This window comes from Panulirus ornatus, chromosome 30 (assembly GCF_036320965.1).
Source record: "Panulirus ornatus isolate Po-2019 chromosome 30, ASM3632096v1, whole genome shotgun sequence".
NCBI lineage: Eukaryota > Metazoa > Arthropoda > Malacostraca > Decapoda > Palinuridae > Panulirus > Panulirus ornatus.
This window is the reverse complement of record NC_092253.1, coordinates 13,265,712-13,271,711: the sequence shown is the minus strand read 5'-3', so window position 1 is coordinate 13,271,711 and position 6,000 is coordinate 13,265,712.

Sequence of the window (6,000 nt, the reverse complement as noted above, 5' to 3'; positions counted from 1 at the left end):
CTTTTTTATGAAAAGTTAAATCTTTTGCTTAATGCGTCATTGAAATTACCTCTTTTTTATTTCTTCTCTTTCGATGAAGGAGAAAGGATCTCCTTTGTTGGGTAATGTAGTTTCTAGTTATGTTTATTGACATGAGCCTGTTACGCTTCCAAATGAAACCTGTCCTATCTTTCTACAGACATCACTGTGGCCGGGAAGTGGTGGTGGGAGCGGATGGTTCTGGGGATGTGGATGATGATGACGCTGGTGTTAACACGGAGCTACGGCGGTAACCTCATGTCTCTTCTGGCCGTGAGACACATCCCACAACCTTACCAACAACTCCAAGAAGTGATAGATGACCCATCTATATCTGTCATATGGCTGACTAACTCAACCCCCTTCTATTACTATCGTGTATGATATTTGTGTCATTGTTGTAATTCTACTAAAATCATAGCCCCCTAAACGTCCAATACACGTATGGTTTCAAGAAGTTCTCGATCATAGCATATTTCTTCACATTCTCTAAATCTGATTATTGGGGCGATGCCCTTAGGAAGTAGGCTAATCTCTCAAAGCTTCAATATTTGGTCAAGAGGAATGATCATCCGGAGGTCCTATGGTAGTGACTCCGTATGCTGTCCTATTTCAGTGCTCACCGTCTTCAGATTAGAGAGCTGAGGTTTCTAGATATACAGGATATAAGATGTCCCCAGCCTCTTAGGTTGAGTTAATGACCTTGCAACTGGGTAGGCATCAGGGAGAGATCCCCAAGGTTCCATATAATCTCTCAAAAGAATGTGATTAGTTGACAGGTACATTTTAGTTCTTGCTAAGGTTGCATAACCAAAGAATCAAATGTTCATGTAACTTGTGTGGCTACCTGTAACTGTTTTCGAGGCTAAACAGACTAAAAATGCGTTAAGAGTTCAAGATGAGCTACGAAGCAACCTTGCTGAGCTGTATTCATAGGACTGATCTAGTATCAAGAACAAACAGATTCAACACATTGTAGCACATGTTAACATAGTGGAGGGGAGGGGAGTAGTGATGAGTTTCTCTAATAACACCATCTCATCTCATTGCTGAGAGCGTTATTGACAACCAAGTTGACCATGGGATAATCATGGGCAAGGTTGTATACAAAGGTAGTTTCACACACCGCAACGTTCTGCTTCACAACTCAGTAGGATACCCAAACCAAGTTTGGAGTGTGATAGTATGACGGTTACCTCAACGCTGATGCTCTATGCAGGCCACCATCCTCTAAATCACTATTTTCATATACAACTTACCAGACACACTCCATAACCTTGCACCTCTGTAATTCAAACATTCACCTTTATCCCCCATACCTTTATATAATATTACTATACAAGCGTTTCGAAAATTCTCAGGCACCTCGCCATGATAGGTACTTTGAAAATTACAACTAACCAATCCACAATATAGTCAACCCTTTCTTAAGAAACAACTGCAATACCATCCAATCCAGCCTCCTTGCCACATCTCAATTTCCGCAGGGCTTTCACGACTTCCTCTCTTTCACCAAATTCTTACCATGACTCTCACTTCCGATACCTCCCCAACATAAATATCCCACATCTGACACCCTGTCATCAAGCACATTCAACATTCCTTACCATTCACCTCTTCGCCTCAGCTCTGACTGAAAACATCTCCTCGGTCGCCCACTTCATCGATGTTTCCGCTTTTCACCCTCGTTCTTCTCACACAATTAACCTCCTTCAAAAGCATGTTCTTTATTCTTACATGGCCACCGGGATGCTACACACTCTTCTCTTGTACTTGCCAGCACTGCTTCCCTAAATACCTCCTATTCCTCATCCATTCCCACTTGCTTCATTCGCTGTCACCTTTTGCCATTCTGCACTCAATCTTTCCTGTTTTCTCTTTACACAAGCCTCTTTTCCAAACACACTTACTTTTGTCACACTATTCACACTTATCTACTATCCTCTTTTCCGAATACTATAGAGATGAGCAATGTCCGGAGCGTGAATGAGAGAGTGTACCTCTCTTTTGACTGGGAAGCGTAGTTGGTCGGAGTTCAAGTTTCAGTTGGGAGTTCAGGGGCTTATTGCTTGTCGGTTTATTGTACTGTGTATATATTTTGTCAGTGTTATATTTGCTGGCGGTGGAGGGAATCTGTGAGCAAAGGTTACAGACGTTTGAGGCAAGGGTATGCTTTTACTTCTACTTGGCGGTTGGTGTTCAGTTATTAGTCTTGGCTCTTGGGTGGTAAGGGTTGCGTAGTATTGGATGCCTTTGGGTGGGAGTTGTTGCACAGAACTGGGTGCCAAGCATATTGAGGTGGGATTGTACAAAGAGGATCTTCGTTTCGTTATGAGGGTGATGAGTGTTTGTGATTTTCAAGTGGTAGTAATTGTTCTGAGTACGCTGTCGTCTGTGGTTTGCAGCTCTGATACATTTAGATTTGAAAGGGTAAAAGATCAGGGACGTGAGTCATATTCTAAAGTTGAGTGAAAGAAATGTTTTCGTAAGATGTTGAGGGATCATTGCCTTGTCCAAATAAAGTACCAATTTGTGTTCTGATGGCATTTAATATGTTTGTTGCTTGTGTATTGACGTTACTGGTGTGGGGAGAAATATCGTGTATATGTCGTATGTGATGCCCAGAATAGTTGGTATTTTGTTCAGTGGGAGAAACTGCTTAAGGTGACTAGAGATGTGAACTTGACTCACATCTGTTTGGGGTCTAAGGAATGATTGAAAACTTCTGTTCTGAGTGAGACACTGCTTCAGCTGTATAATGAAGTGTTACATGTTAAATGAAGCAACTGTGGTGTCTGGGTGTTGTGATGTGACTGTGAGGTCGTCTGCATGCGAAAGAAGCTTCAAGTTTTTATTTGCCTTTAGGAATAAAAGGTCGTACACGAAGAGACCGAAGAGAGTTAAACAAAGAACTGCTCCTTTGGAACAATACTGAAGAACTTAAGTGTTTTGTAAGTGAAGCCATTGTGAGTTAATCTGGTTATGGTTGAGTAGCTACGAAATTGGAAGGTGGTTTCAAGTATTCTTGTGTGACGATGTTTGACGGGAATGAGTCACATACCTTGATGTCTCCTGCAGATAGTACTGTGCAGGGTTGTGGCTGGATGATTTCAGCTAGGGTGCGTTGTGTGAGCTCAGTGTATAGTGAAATGGTAGAGCATTTGGATTTGAAGCAATACTGTAGTGGGTGAGAGAAGGATGTTAGGTTTCGTTCTGTTTGGGATCAGCTTTTCACAGTTTCGATACTGGGGAGAGTAGGGATATAGGGCGGTAGGAGGAAGGTTGTTTCGATTGTGATTATGTTAGCAAGTTTCCAAATGTCAGGTATCATGTAGTGTAGTCCAAGATATTTGTAAGTGGTGGGACTGTAAATTGACCATATACTATTTTTTTCTTACGTGAAAGCTCGATATGTTGTCACGGTCTGTAGCAGGAAAGTTCTTTAAGCTTTAACTGCGTTGCTTGTACTAGTGAGAGTTGAAATTCGGTAGGTAGATATTTCGGATGGATTTAGACTAAGTTTTTCTTGAATTTTCTGTTTAGCAGTGTGTTTAGTTTGTGAATAATATCTGAGTAGTGTCTTATGACTATGTTTATGGGTTCTTCTGGAGAAGGGGTTTCATTCGAAAGGGCTAGGAGGGATTCATGAGTAAGGGCTAAACTGGTGCGATAAGAACAAATTTTCTTCAGAGTCTGTTGTCATTCATTATGTTGAGGAAAAGGTGCCTATTTTGAGTTTGTATTTCAGTGATTTGAATAGTAACGAAATTGTTTTGAGATTGGATTGTTTTCTGATTTCTGTTGATTGTGACTGATTGTGTGTGAGCTGGTTCTTTTGTTTTGTGAGGCATATAGCATTAGGGAAGAAATTTGGTTTATTTTCCTCTCTCTGCTATCGTGGTATGTGCATTTTTGCTGGTTTGGTCAGAAATATTGATGAATTGTGAGACTGCATGATCTAGGAACGAGAAACCATCTATATTTAAGATTTCGAGCTATGTTTCGCTGTAATGTGTGATGGCCAACCAGTCAGCTTTCCTGAACTTGTGTAAGTTTCTTGTGATTGTTTTGATCAAGTGAGCTCAATAGTGTGTCATCCGGATGGGCAAGTTGTTAGGAGAGTTCGTGTAGCGTGTTCCAGTTGGCCCTTGTGTTCATTGCTAGTGAGCAGAACGGGATGTCTGGTGAGATCAGCTACTGGAAGTGGTGGAGTAAAATGTCTGGTTGGCTGGTTCCATATGTTGAAGATATTGAGAGGTTGCAGTTGGTTAAAGACTAGGGAATAAATGAGTGCGTACAATGAAATAGGTGAAATGACGGGACTTAAAATCCTCACAGATATAAGTGATAGGCATGCTGGTGAGGTTCTCCATTTCGGAAGAGTTTCTGGGGAGGCATAGGGAAGGGAGGGAGGTATGTAGTTTTAATGATGTTGTACTTGATACTGTGAATCTTTTTTTTAGGAGTTGAATTTCTAGGGTGTTGTCATTCCCTGTCAGCTGTTTTTGGTTTCATCGGTTCACGCGAAAAGTATGGTTTGGAGGAAGAGCGTTGTGAGTTCTCACCCTCTTCATGTTGTCTATCTTTTCTTACGCTACTGAAACCGCAGAAAGGTGTGAGTCTTTTGTAATCGTGGTGAGGCAGCATATGGTTAAATTGTGGGTGAAAAGTCACCTTCTTCGAGGTTTTGTAGTCGTCAATGGATGAAAAGGTGTTCAGCTTCTCACCCCTCATGTATTCATCACTTAACTGGTTTTCATTAAAACGTAGCTTGAAGCTATAGGACCCCTATAACTGTGATCCTAGTGTAACATATATATATATATATATATATATATATATATATATATATATATATATATATATATATATATATATATATATATATATATATATATATATATATATATATATATATATATATATATATATATATATATATATATATATATATATATATGTATACATATATATATATATATATGTATATATATATATATATATATATATATATATATATATATATATATATATATATATATATATATATATATATATATATATATATATATATATATATACATATATATATATATATGTATATATATATATATATATATATATATATATATATATATATATATATATATATATATATATATATATATATATATATATATATATATATATATATATATTATTATCATTTATTTTTTTTCTTTTTTATCTTTGTCGCTGTCTCCCGCGTTTGCGAGGTAGCGCAAGGAAACAGACGAAAGAAATGGCCCAACCCACTCCCCTACACATGTGTATACATACACGCCTACACACGCAAATATACATACCCATATATATATATATATATATATATATATATATATATATATATATATATATATATATATATATATATATATATATTATTATCATTTATTTTTTTCTTTTAGCTTTGTCGCTGTCTCCCGCGTTTGCGAGGTAGCGCAAGGAAACAGACGAAAGAAATGGCCCAACCCACCCCATACACATGTATATACATACACGTCCACACACGCAAATATACATACCCATATATCTAAATGTACACATATAAATACAGACACAGATACATACATATATACACATGCACACAATTCACACTGTCTGCCTTTATTCATTCCCATCGCCACCTCGCCACACATGGAATAACATCCCCCTCCTCCCTCATGTGTGCGAGGTAGCGCTAGGAAAAGACAACAAAGGCCCCATTCGTTCACACTCAGTCTCTTGCTGTCATGTAATAATGCACCGAAACCACAGCTCCCTTTCCACATCCAGGCCCCACTCAACTTTCCATGGTTTACCCCAGACGCTTCACATGCCCTGGTTCAATCCATTGACAGCACGTCGACCCCGGTATACCACATCGTTCCAATTCACTCTATTCCTTGCACGCCTTTCACCCTCCTGCATGTTCAGGTCCCGATCACTCAAAATCTTTTTCAC